Below are 13,219 nucleotides of genomic sequence, written 5' to 3'. Positions count from 1 at the left end.
TTTTCAACATGAGTGATAAAAACGATAAAATACAATTTACCATAATTTACAAATAACATGAAGGGTGCTGAATCTTGCGTTTGAGATTTCATTTTGCATGATCTAACCTAATGTAATAAAGAAGCTGTCAGAATCAGAAGTTGTCAGAATCTAACCTAATGTAATAAAGAAGTCAGACTGTCAATCAAAGCAATGACACGTAGGCATGCACCAAATATTTTTCCATTCAAAAAAGTATCTCTGATATGATTATGAATTCTGCTAGGGGACTATCAGACTTGTCATTTTCCCTCAGTGTCCTGGACCCATATGCCCAGATTGGACTAGCTTCATGATTTCAACAGTGGAAAAGAACAGTAAAAAGATAGTCAAATAAATTGCCTACTTCCACAATGATCAGAAAATTTCAATTTTTGGTAAGTTTAAAAAGATCCAAGAAATTGATTTAAGCATGAGGAAAGAACAGAGTTTCATATTTTGAACTGGCTAAAAATAAAAATAATATAGTTTGCTTATGATACAGATATGCAAATGTTATATTTCTTGGTACTTTATGATTTTCAAAACTTCTGAAATTAGGAAAATTCATTGAATTTCTTGGAATTGTTATGATTTTTACATAATGTACTATGTTATTATCACATAAATTTTGTTACTTATAAGGTCCATTCCCCGCATCCAACTTTTAAAATAATGTATCAATGGGATAAATGAAAAACCTAGATAATCTCCCCAATCAAGGCCAAAAAAAAAAAAAAAAAGATATCTCAACATTTTTCCTTGAATTTACTCAGCCTTTAAGCAACAGAAATGTCTGTGTAAAGCATCAGTTTGACAGGGAGCGTCAAAACTTAAAAATCTTATGCTTTGGCTTCTTATCTCAGAGGGTGATTTACTGGTGCCCAAAAGTTACATTAAATCAGAATAAATGGCCATTTGTTGGGAAACACGTCTTCAGCTCTGCACAATGGCTTTTCTTGTCCTTGCAATGCAGGCTTAATAAATAAAATCTGCACACACACTAAAATCGGTCCAAACTTTATTTTACCTTCTTACAAAACAATCGGGATACACCATTTTTGCAATAATGTTGAAATAGATGGCATTATGTTGTAGTATATTCTAGCTTAAAACAAGTGAAGCTATATCAAAAGAGGTTCTAAAACATTTTTATATCCCTATAAATATGCCTGGATTTGAATCTCAAAACAAATGTGACCAAAAACAATTTATTTTTCTGAGGTAAAATAGAAATCACAGCAATGAGAAGGTAAAAAGAATAGATGCCAAACAGGCCAGTTGTGATATAAGAGAAAATTCTAAAATTATCGCCAGAAAACCTAAGTGTGAACGCCCACTTGATCTCGATTGAGTTGTTTAATAATTTTACTCTAAAGAAATGGGGATATTAATACCTACCTTATCAGATCATCAAGAACACTTAGTGAGATAATAACCTACATTGCAGCACCCTGCACAGTGCCTGACAGTTTAGTTATGCAAAAACACTCATGAAATTGAATAACGTGATTTGAGATGTGTCACCGGCCCCTGTTTAAACACACCACACCACACATTAAAAACAACTCACATAGAAAGCACAATAAAAACCTACACAGTCTGCTGTAGAACAGAAATCCTCAGTATTTGAGTCCTTCCTTAGCTCTGAGTCTTAATAGCAATATGAAATCAAATTTCAGAAGGGACTAATAGACCACTAATATATCAACAACTAATGATATTACTATTTTTGATTCACAGATGACAAGACCTTAAGAAAAAAAAGGACACAGCAACATCTAGATGTTGCAATTGTTTTTTTAAGGAATGATGGGGTAGCTGATGGTGAGCTGGAGAATGACCACCAACATTTGGGAAAGATGAAGCAGCAGTATATGGAATTATGAAAAATATCCACAGATTCGTAAAAGTGGTGCTAAATACAAAATGTGTCGAGCCAAACGACAGTTGCTTACCTCACAATTTGGCCTTGAGTTAATTCCATAAACGCAAATTAAACACATGGCAATTAAGTCAGAAGATGTATATAAAGGTCATATTATGTTTTTATAAATCTGCCTCATAAAAATCCCCTCTCAGATTTTGCAAACTTTATTCAGGTGACTATTCATGTTTTGTGTATATCAATTATTGCATACTGTAATTAGGACCACTTACAAATGCAGCTGTGTTTTCCAAATGATCCATATTGTAGTATGATTTTTTTTCTATCCCTTTGTTATTGTTTTTTTTACTTACTTAAAACCCAGATCTATTGAGAATTTGATGAAAGGTATGCAAACTCTGAGCAAAAAAAAAATCCATAAAGAAACAAAACTTTGCACATGTTTTGAAGGGATTTGAAGTAGGAGTTCTAGTATCTTACTTAAAGGAAAGCAGGAAGTGAAAATGTGAGTCCACAATTAGAAAGAAACCAATAATTCTAAATACCAGAATACCTCAAACATGGTACATATCTGATTGAATATAACTATATACATTCCTGATGGTTAAGAGCAAAGGACTGGTGCCAGAAGGACCCACAATCAATCCAGGTTTAGCTTGCTCGTCAATAAAATGGAGGCAATAAAATTGTATTATTCTAAATAATAAATGAAATTGTGTATCCCAGTCACTTAGTAACTGGCTTGGGCTGGGTATCCAATAATTTATATGCGTAAAGTGAAAATATCCAGCATTTGGGACTTTTTTTTTCTTTAATTAAGGAAACATCACATGATAGGTTCACCAGCTACTCTACACTCAGCCCTTCTTGAGCTCAGCTTAGCCCTCTGACATCTTTCTGGCTTTCTCCCCATCCTCTCATCCACTGGAGCCACGTCAATCACAATTCATTTCTTCACAGTTAATGCCTTCAAAACCATCCAGCCTAACAATTTGCTAATCTAATAAACTAGTTCAGGCTAATGAGTAGAGTCAAGATGTTCCTCCCTCATCTCTCACCAAACCTCTAATCTCTGATATTCCTTTGTGTATTTTAGGAGCCATACTCTATTAAACTAGCTCTTTACCACTTTTGTCCCTTAGTTCAATTTAATTAATATTTACTAATCTATTTTATGCCAAGTAGTATGCTTTACCCAGAAGGGAGGGAATGCAGAAAGGTAGACTATAAGTGCAAGTAAGTTAAAGATATTTTCCTCAATACAGTTAGTTAACTATTGTTGTGAAGATAAACTTGGTAAGACAGAATTGGCATTCTGTAAGAAGTGAGACAAAGTCACATGTTTAAGGGGAAAAGGAAAATTCTGGTAGTTTAAGTCTCCGCATTTAGGCATTATGACTTAACAGTAAGTAGAGACTGGTAGACAATAACAAAGGGGAAAATTTAATAAAAATGAAAAGTGATAGAATATTTAGAAACAAGGAAAGGTTTGAGAATAACTGTAGTTAACTCAGAGAGGACATTATACTTCAAAAGATTCATTCATTTTTTCAAATAGATAATTCATTCACTTACTTTGTTATCTTCCAAGAAAATGTCATCCTTCATTCATCAATATATACTAAATACTTTTTCTTTGATTTATGTAAATGGAACTTTAAGTGTGTGATCACTGAATTAAACAATGTTTCTTATAAGGTTATTTTTTTACGAAGTTGAAGATTTTGGTGAGATTTAAATATGGAAGAGACGGATGTAATGCAGACTGGTTGAAAGTTATTTCTTCAGTGAGACGTGTCAAATAGATGACACTGTTGACCAAGTGAAAACGGGTAAATGTTTGGCTTCGAGCAGCACGGATACTGCTGTTCATCCACAAATGTGAAAGAAATTCGAAAGTACGTAATCTTGTTCTTCCTTATGAACTGTCAGCTTGATTCTGTCCTTCAGCGGATAGAAGGTGCTCATGAATCTGCCATGGCTACGTGACAAGACAAAAACTTTCAGCCTAGAGAAATAAGCACACACTCTCCTTGCCATGGACTCTAACATCCAAACAAGTGGCAGCAGAAACGATGAAAATGTTGAGGGCGCCTTTTCTCTTCAGCACAGTAGCCCGTGATGTTCCTTTTCAGAATGACTTCTTTTTACAGAGTACATACATCTTAACAACTGCAACTAGAAACCAGAGTTTTCACCAGTTTAAACCAAACCCAGACAAGCATCAATCCCAGGTGACATTTTGTACGTAGAGGCCCCATACTGATTGTTTGGTATCATTTGATGATAAGTTTTACTCCTCTGTACTTAAGAATAAACATGTGAGCAAATATTGAACTTAATATAATCATATTTTACTTTTTAGTTGATATTTAAAAATAATTGTCTAAAGTCCTATAAAAATCATGCCATTTCTATCTTATCCACAGTTCTTCTCTAAAATAGTAATCATACCTATATCATAGCATAGCTTTGAGGAGGAAATGAGTTTATAAGCACCGATCACTGGGAGCATTCAATATTAGTCATTTGTAAGATGTAGTCATATTAATGACTACAAAACTATACAGCCTGTTACATGTTGTCATCAGAAAGTTATGCAATTTTCTTGGTTTCTTTAGGTAATCATATAAGGAACACTTAAAAGAAAGTACATGGAAACAAACAAACAGAAAAACCTGAAACTACTATCAGGTAAGTGTAACAGATAGATAGATAACAAACTGCACGAAGTAGTATTTATAGAAATTTATAGAACAGAAATATGTTAGTACTCACATTTTTGAGATGAGAAAAGCGAAGGGTAAAAATTAAATTACTTAAGTAAACATGCATTATGCTATTTCCCCATAATCGTAAAAGAATATAATAATCCACTGAAAATGGCATGAGGTAAATTTTGAGTGTCAATATGTATAAATTGTGTACTCACATTAACTTCATTTAAATATCTAGAACTTGTATATTTGATTATCTACCAAAGTTGATATTTTTTTAAAATTATGAAACAGCTACTATTTTATAACTTAGAATGAAGTTTTCAGTTCTACTCCATTAAATATTCAACAGGTTTATTTTGAATTCTGTTGTTTTTTAATTTAATTGATTTGTCTATTAAAAACAATTTAATCACAAATTTAAAGTGGACATATGTCTTTCTGAAAATTGTCTTTCTAAGAAAATTTTGACACAAGGTTTCCTGTGATATTATAGAAGAGAAGTAGAGTATGAATATTCTTCTGAAATGTAAGCCCTTTATGTCGGACACTGCTGGTTGTAAACTGGAGATTAAAAAAAAAATGTAGATTGAGAAGAAAATTACAAACCAATGTAGTGGCAAGAACTTCTTTTCTCAAGGATATTAATCTCACGTCTGTCTTAATTTATCAAATACTGAAATTGTCTTGATATTTACATCCTCAAATATTATATTTTACAATAGAGTTAAAGAAACTTATGAGTCAAAGTTTAAGTGAGATTTAGCTTAAAATCAATATAAATATATGGTTAGACTTTAATTCACAGAAACAAGCAGTGTAAAATCTCTTTTTTAACCTTTTTTTTTCTTTTCTCCTGTTTTTAGTAAGTTGCATTAATTTTGAACTTGACAAGTACACTTATACTTAAATTCACTTGGTAAACAGTGTCATATTCTTCTTCCTTTTTATATTGCATAGACCCCTCTTTAAATTTGACCTAAAGCCATGAAAACTTCGACTAACATTAAAAGTCTAATTAAGCTTTACCTTATAAGACAATAAAATGTGTGATGTCCTACATGCTCTACTATAACCCTTTCAGAAGGTGTGCAATGAATCTTAGCTCTCACATGCAGAACAAATGATTTAGCATAAATATAATTCTGTTTACAATTACCTACAATCTTAAGGATGGCACTGTAAGATATAAATATAATAAATAATGTAATAATAAAATTATACATTAGTATTTCCATTTTCAAAGTTATTTATGCTTAATTCACATCCTGTGGCATGAAAATGGAGGTAAATTTTTTCACACACACACATACACACACACACACACACAAACCTACTGTGCTTTTCCTGTAATGAGGAAGTATACTCATGATGATAGGTAAAGTCTTGTTTATTTGTAAGAAAGTATTGATAATTTATTACTAAGATAATTAACCTATATATGCCACAAACCTTTCATAACACAATTTCTTTTTTTTTTAACTCCCATATGTTCCTGCATCCAAAAATGCATTTTCAAACAAAATTCATCTGCGAAACAAATAAATTTTGAACCTATGTGATAAGAAGGCTCACCCTTTCTAAGGGTTTCCAACATAGTTAACTTTGTCGTGTCCTGAGTGGGGCACTCAGGACAGACACAGGTGATATGGATGAGGAAGGAGGGGCCTACATTTGAAAACTGTATTACTTTGTATCTTTGTTTGAAATGAATGGAACATAATGGTTTAGATTTTATTTGTTTGTTTTTACATTTAATATACTATCACAAAACATATCTACATTTAGAGGTCTGTTTCTAAAATAATAACAAGCATGTTACATGAAACAACAGAATTTGACTTTGAAAATATTGAATGTTTTGAAATATCAGCATTTTTAATCCTTTCTGCTGCTATAAATCAGCAGGGTTTAATAAGATTTTTGCATACTTACCTAAAAAGTCAGGCAATTATACAGAATATGTGTGGTGAAATATACTTTATACAAAATAAATTAAAACAGTACTTTTGATCTCATGGCTGTATCCTGATAGTTCATCTTTTCACAAGAAATTCAGATGTTCAAGAAGATGTTTCTTATAATGTAAGGCAATTTTGTATCAGATCTCATTAGTCACTCACCAAAATGTTAGAGGGTGTACTATTATTTTTATCTACTATTTATTAAATTTTTCAACATCTATACCTATTATACTTATTATTCAATTATAAGTATCATTGTTTTAATAAATCCTATCTATAAAACAGATTTATACAGATAAATGATGATTAATAGCCAGAAACTGTTATATCTCTAGACTCTGATGTTTAAAGATGTTATAAAACATAAATTCAATGTCCATTAGGAAAGAGATCTACATCTAGCAACAAGTTCAAATGATTGATAAAACATACATAATCAGATTTCTCTATGTATTCCAAGCACACACATGTACAAAATTATAACTTAGAAATAGTTTTTAAATCTATTTTACATGTCAGTCTCTTTCTTGAGCTTTCACTTAAAAAAAAAAATTAGAAAAACTTTAAAAAGTCAGCCTAATGTCAATGTACCTTTGCTGGTTCTATGGCATTTGAAAAGTGTGCCCGTGAGAAAGAGTTCCAAAATTTATTAGAGAAAATAATGGAAGAGATTATATTTTTTAATGAGTGATCTTAAAATACCGAAGAAAATTGCTCTGCCAAACCTCTAAGTATCTCAGAATAGCTATAAAGATCTTTAAGAGAAGCTATATGACAACAATTTTTACATTTCTACAACATTTTTTATAGAACAGATAATACATAGAAAATTTTACCTTGTAATTCACTTCATGACTGTTTGATGATATTATTTTCTTATGTATGGCTGTGATTGGGTCCTGAAGAGGAAAAAAAGAGAAAAAAATATATGAAAAACTTTTTGACATCTATATCATATATAATATGCATAGCTATAAAAGGTAATAGTTTATTACAAAATTCTCCATACCACTCAAGAATCCAACTCATGAGAACATAACGGGGGATGGATAGAAAATACAGTTTTTGAAGAGGCAAAATATTGAGGGACTTGAACTGCCAGATTTTTGTTTTTTAGAGCATAGCCATATGTCCCGGGAGCACTGTTAAGAGAAAGAGATTTGAAGTAGTTTGGAGATCTCAATTATCTATTTGTCTACCTATTATCTATCCATCTATTGAAAGCAAAAAGTCTCAGATTCCTTTAGAACACATACTACTCAGAAGCTTCAGGCTCCCTAGGTTCCCAATACGTGTGTTCTCTCATGGTTGTATTTCAGAACTCTGACCTCTTCAATCCAGCCTTTCCTACAACAAGAGGTAAAGTAAAGCCCGAAGTGACTGATTTCTAAGTTTGAGTTTAGGAACTGGTGATGATACAGCATTCAGGTGCCCTGTTACTAGGAACTAGAATCACTCACTAATAGTGCATGATGCATGCACCCCTGCAACTCTTGTGTGCATGATTTGAGTTGAGGCGCATCAAGGGTTTGCAAGGAGTAATTTTGAAGTTTTGGGTTATTTGAATGTTCTACCAGAGGGTAACTCATATGCGAGCACGTGGGGACTTATGTGTAGCTTACATTTTCTGCAAAGGTTCCCATAGGCCTGTTGGAAATGAGACCAATAGCATACGGATGGTCATTTCATCTCTGCTTCATTGCTGGAAAGAAGGCGCTCTCTTCCATGTGTATGGCCTGATGCACAGCACTGACGCTAACTGTGACAAAGTCCTCTAATTTAACTTTTTAAAATCCGGCAAAAGAAAGCTAGTTTATAATTATTCTTAGCTTAGTGAAAACTGCTTAGTCAACCAGGAGATGTCACCAATGAATAACTCCATCTTCTGTGTTGCAAACATTTACTCAAACTTAAGGGAACAATTCAACCAAATACTTTCTGGAAAGGATTTATAATAATGTCCCCTTATTAGGAAACATATATTTTAGTTTCCTATTAAATCACACCTATCTTGCCTCTACTTCAGCTATTTCTGTGTGCCTAATATTTTAAAATTCAACAATTATTTTACAGACAATTTCGACAAATACTAATGTGCACTTCTGAGCTCTTAAAGTAATAAAAAAGTACACTTCTAACTAGAGAAGGAATATTTTAGAAAATATATATGTAGTCACATCAAAATGTATTCTCACTATATAGGTCACTGTTTCAAAGGCATTCATATTATATTGTATTCTACTTGATTTCAAATCTCTTTCAAAATTATAGGCTTATTATCTATTCACAGGAACTAAAGTCTTTCCATGTTGTCCAAAAATAACAAAAAAAAGAGACATGCCTGCATAATACAATAACACTATAATCCTTTTATTTTATTTTATTTTATTAAGATATTATTGTTCTAGAGCAGTTTAAGGTTCATAGCAATGTTGAAGGGACGATACAGAGATTTCCAATATATCCTCTGCCAAAACATTCATAGCCTCTCTCATTATCACCATTCCCTACCAGAGTGGTATATTTATTACTATTTATAAACTTACACTGACACATCATAATCACCCAAAGTCCACAGTTCACATATGGTTCACTCGTGGAATTGTACAGTCTATGGGTTTGTAGAAATGTATGACATATATTCATTATTAGGGTATCATGCAGAGTATTTTCACTGCCCTTGAAATCCTCTGTGCTCTAACTATTCATTTCCCCCCTTCCCAATTCCTGGAAAACATTGAACTTTTTATAGTTTTCATAGTTTTGCCTTTTCCAGAAATCATGCAGCATATAGCCTTTCCAGATTGGCTTCTATCAGTGATATGTATTTAAGGTTTCTCCATATCTTTTCATGACTTGATAACTCACATATTTTAGTGCTGAATAATATGCCATTGTCTGGATGTACCAGTTTATTTATCCACTCATCCACTGTAGGAATCTTGGTTGCTTCCAAGTTTTGGTAATTGTAAATAAAGCTGCTATGAATAAAGTGTGCAGGCTTTTGTGTGGATATGATTTCCACTCTTTGAGGTAAATACCCAGGACTGTGATTTTGAATTGCATAGTAAGAGTATGTTTAGTTTTGTAAGAAGTCACCAAACTGCCTTACAAAGTGACTATACCATTTTGCATTCCCACCAGCAATAAATGAGAATTCTTATTGTTCCACATCCTCACTGTCATTTGCTGTTGTCACCGTTCTGGAGTTTGGCAGTTATAATAGGTGTGTTGCAGTATCTCATTTTTTAAATTTGCATTTCTCTCATGACATACGATGTGGAACATCTTTTCATATATTTATCTGCTATCTGATATCTTCTTTGGTGAAATATCTATCAAGGTCTTTGGTCCATTTTACAAATCAGATTGGTTTATTATTGTTGAGTTTTAAGGGTTCTTTGTATATTTAGGAAAAGAATCTTTTATCAGACGAGTCTTTTGCAAATGTTTTCTTCCAGTCCATGGTTTGTCTTCTGATTCTATTTATATTGTCATTTGCAAAGCAGAAGTTTTTAATTTTAATGAAGTCCAGCGTGTCAATTATATCTTTCACGGTTTGTGCCTTTGGTGTTGTATCTAAAAAGTCATCACCATACCCAAGGTCATCTTGGTTTCTCCTATATTATTTTCGAAAACTTTCATACTTTTGCATTTTACATGAAGTTCTGTGCTTCATTTTGAGTTAATTTTTGTGAAAGTTATAAGGTCTGTGCCTAGATTCTTTTTTTCTTTGCATGTGGATATCCATTTGTTCAAGCACTATTTGTTGAAGAAACTATGTTTGTTCCACTGTATTGCCCTTACTCCTTTGTTAAAGATCAGTTGACTATATATATGGGGGCCGGTCTATATCCTGTTTTCATTATTTTCTATTGATTTACTCAGCTGGTCTTTCACAACACTGCATTGTCTTGATTACTGTAGATGTATAGTAAGTCAGTTAGTGTCAGTCCTCCAGCTTTGTTCTTCTCCTTGAATCATGTGTTGGTTATTCTGGGTCTTTTGCCATTCCATATAAACTTTATTTTATTTATTTATTTATTTTAAAAATACACTTATTTATTTATTTTTGACTGGTTGGGTCTTTGTTGCTGCGTGTGGTCTTTCTCTAGTTGCGGCGAGCAGGGGCTACTCTTCGTTGCAGTGCGCAGGCTTCTCATTGCAGTGGCTTCTCTTGCTGCCAAGCATGGGCTCTAGGCACGCAGGCTTCAGTAGTTGTCACACACGGGCTCAGTAATTGTGGCTCACGGACTCTAGAGCGCAGGCTCAGTAGTTGTGGCACATGGGCTTAGTTGCTTCACGGCATGTGGGATGTACCTGGACCAGGGCTCGAAGTCATGTCCCCTGCATTGGCAGGCGGATTCTTAACCACTGTGCCACCAGGGAAGTTCCCACTCCATATAAACTTTAGAATCACTTTGGTGATATCCATGAAATAAGTGGCTGGGCTTTTGGTAGGAATTAATTGAGTTTATAGATCAAGTTGGGAAGAACTGAAATCTTGACAATACTGTCTTCCTAATCATGAATATGGAATCTCCCCATGTATTTAGGTCTTCTTTGATTTTGTTCATCAGCGTTCTGTAGTTTTCTTCATTTAGATCTTGTACATATTCAGTTGGATTTGTCCCTAACTATTTCATTTTTTGAGTGCATGTGTAAATGTTATTGTATATTTGATTTCAAATTCCACTTGGTCCATTGCTGATAATACACTTTTGTGTATTAACCTTGTATCATGCAACCTTGTTATAATCACTTATTAGTTCTAGAAGTTTTTTGGTCAGTCCTTTTGGATTTTCTGTATGGACAATCATGTCATCTGCAAACAAAGATAGTTTTATTTCTTCTTTCCCAATCTTCATACCTTTTTATTTCCTTTTCTTTTTTATTTCATTACCTAAAACTTTTATTAGATTTTTAAAAGGAATGGTGAGGGGGGACATCCTTGACTTATACCTGATCATAGCAGGAAATCTTCAAGTTTCTCACAATTAAGTATGATGACAGAACTATTTGATTGTGCTTTTTAAGAACCATACCAACCCAAAGACAAATTCAAGTGTTATATTGCTTTTGTTTTTGTTTTTTTAAGAATCAGAATTTATCTGTACGAATATCAGTGAGAAGATAATGTATTTAAAGATCTCTGTTGAAATAAGCTTCTCTCCCAAGGTCATGTCCTCCTCCCAGGAAAGTTAATATTCAATAACAGACTGTCATTGAGATATAAAGGCTTGGTCCCCTTATCCCAAGTAGATAAAGCACTAAAGGGTCATCCATCATCAGAATTCCTCATATAGTCTGTTGAGTCCTCTTTTGCAGTTACCTCAGAACTTAACTTCTTCTGCTACTTATTTCCATTTTCTTCCTTCTCTTTCCTTACACATGTTTTCATGTAAATATTACCAGCCAATTAATCTCCTGCATAGTAATCTCCATCTCCTAGTCTTCTTCACAGGTAAGTCAAGCTGCAATATAGCCTATATACTCTGCAACTTTACTGCACATGTGGTGGGAAGGCAATAGCTCTGAAGTCAGATCATTTGCTTAAAAACCCAAGTTATGCACATACTAGCTGGATCACTGTCAGCAAGTTACTTACCTTTTCTGTTTTGGTAAACTCTGATTCTTTAACTTAGAGGCTACCTTGAATGGACCTAAAATAATATACTTCATGAGCCTGGGAAATTATGAATATGAGTAGAATTATGTAACACCAGGTTATCAGTCAATCAATTTGGAAATATCCACAAGAATGATTTTAAATTAAGGCAAATATTTACCTATAGAAAGATTCATTAGAGAATCTCTTGTGATAAAGAGAACATTCAAAATAATATAAAATATTAAAAATTAAACTACAGTTGTATGTAGCCAATGAAATTATATGTGAAGATTTTAAGGACATGGGAAGCATTCATGACATAATAGTGAGCAGGAACATATGAATATATGAATATGACATAGTTAATGCTTGTAAATATGTAATATTTATAGAAGGAGGAAAACACTCCCAAAATGTCAGATGTAAATGGATGAAACCTCACAGCAAAGAGCAATGAGAGATAATGTTGGATTGGCAAAGTGACTCTTGAGCACCTGACAAAGAGGTCTGTCTTTATTCTAAGACTAGGGTACTAGTTTAAGAGTATTCTTTCAAAATATACTTTCCATTATTTACTTTTCTAGATTAAAATATGCTTATAGCTTCTTAGTGCCTAATTATATATAAGAATAACCTATGGAAATTTTATAAATTGTATGTCTGCTCTGCCCAAAGATTTTACTTCAGGATTAAAAGATATTGATGCATTGAATGATTAGAGATTTATAAATAGCAGTGGAAAAGTAGCACGTGGTATGTATATGAAGAAAGAGGTATAAAGACCCATTATTATATGTGTCACTATCATTGTAGACATAAGAATAAACAGTTATGTTAATTGGGGTGACAGCAATAGAAATGATGAAGAAAAGATGAATGAGAACAGTTTGTTAACAAAGAATCTCTATGATTTGGTACTTAATTGGACAAGGGAGCCTGAAAATTGAAAAGCTGTGATAATTCCACAAAATAAAAAAAACTTGAGTGTGTGTGTGTGTGTGTGTGTGTGTGTGTGTGTGTG

The 13,219-nt window shown here is 33.0% G+C and overlaps 1 protein-coding gene and 1 long non-coding RNA gene across 8 annotated transcripts in view; one reads left to right on the top strand and one right to left on the bottom strand.

The window, feature by feature from the left end:
• LOC309656926 overlaps positions 1–3,608 on the top strand; it is a 42,255-nt gene extending 38,647 nt beyond the window's left edge. Inside the window, exon 2 of the long non-coding RNA XR_014261619.1 lies at positions 1,762–3,608. This is a non-coding gene — a long non-coding RNA (uncharacterized lncRNA). The remainder of the gene's footprint in view (positions 1–1,761) is intronic.
• Positions 1–13,219, bottom strand: part of CDH18 (cadherin 18) — a 988,723-nt gene that overhangs the window by 688,566 nt on the left and 286,938 nt on the right. For 6 of the 7 annotated variants that reach the window (XM_082453751.1, XM_082453750.1, XM_082453747.1 and 3 more), the window contains one exon: positions 7,424–7,486. The exons of the other annotated variant lie outside the window; for it this stretch is intronic. The gene's annotated coding sequence lies outside the window, so the exon portion shown is untranslated. The remainder of the gene's footprint in view (positions 1–7,423; positions 7,487–13,219) is intronic. 7 annotated transcript variants of the gene reach the window in all.

This window comes from Balaenoptera physalus, assembly GCF_965194825.1.
Source record: "Balaenoptera physalus genome assembly, chromosome: 3".
In the NCBI taxonomy this organism is placed as follows: domain Eukaryota; kingdom Metazoa; phylum Chordata; class Mammalia; order Artiodactyla; family Balaenopteridae; genus Balaenoptera; species Balaenoptera physalus.
Note: the sequence above shows the minus strand (reverse complement) of the source record. Positions and strands in the feature narration are given on the sequence as shown.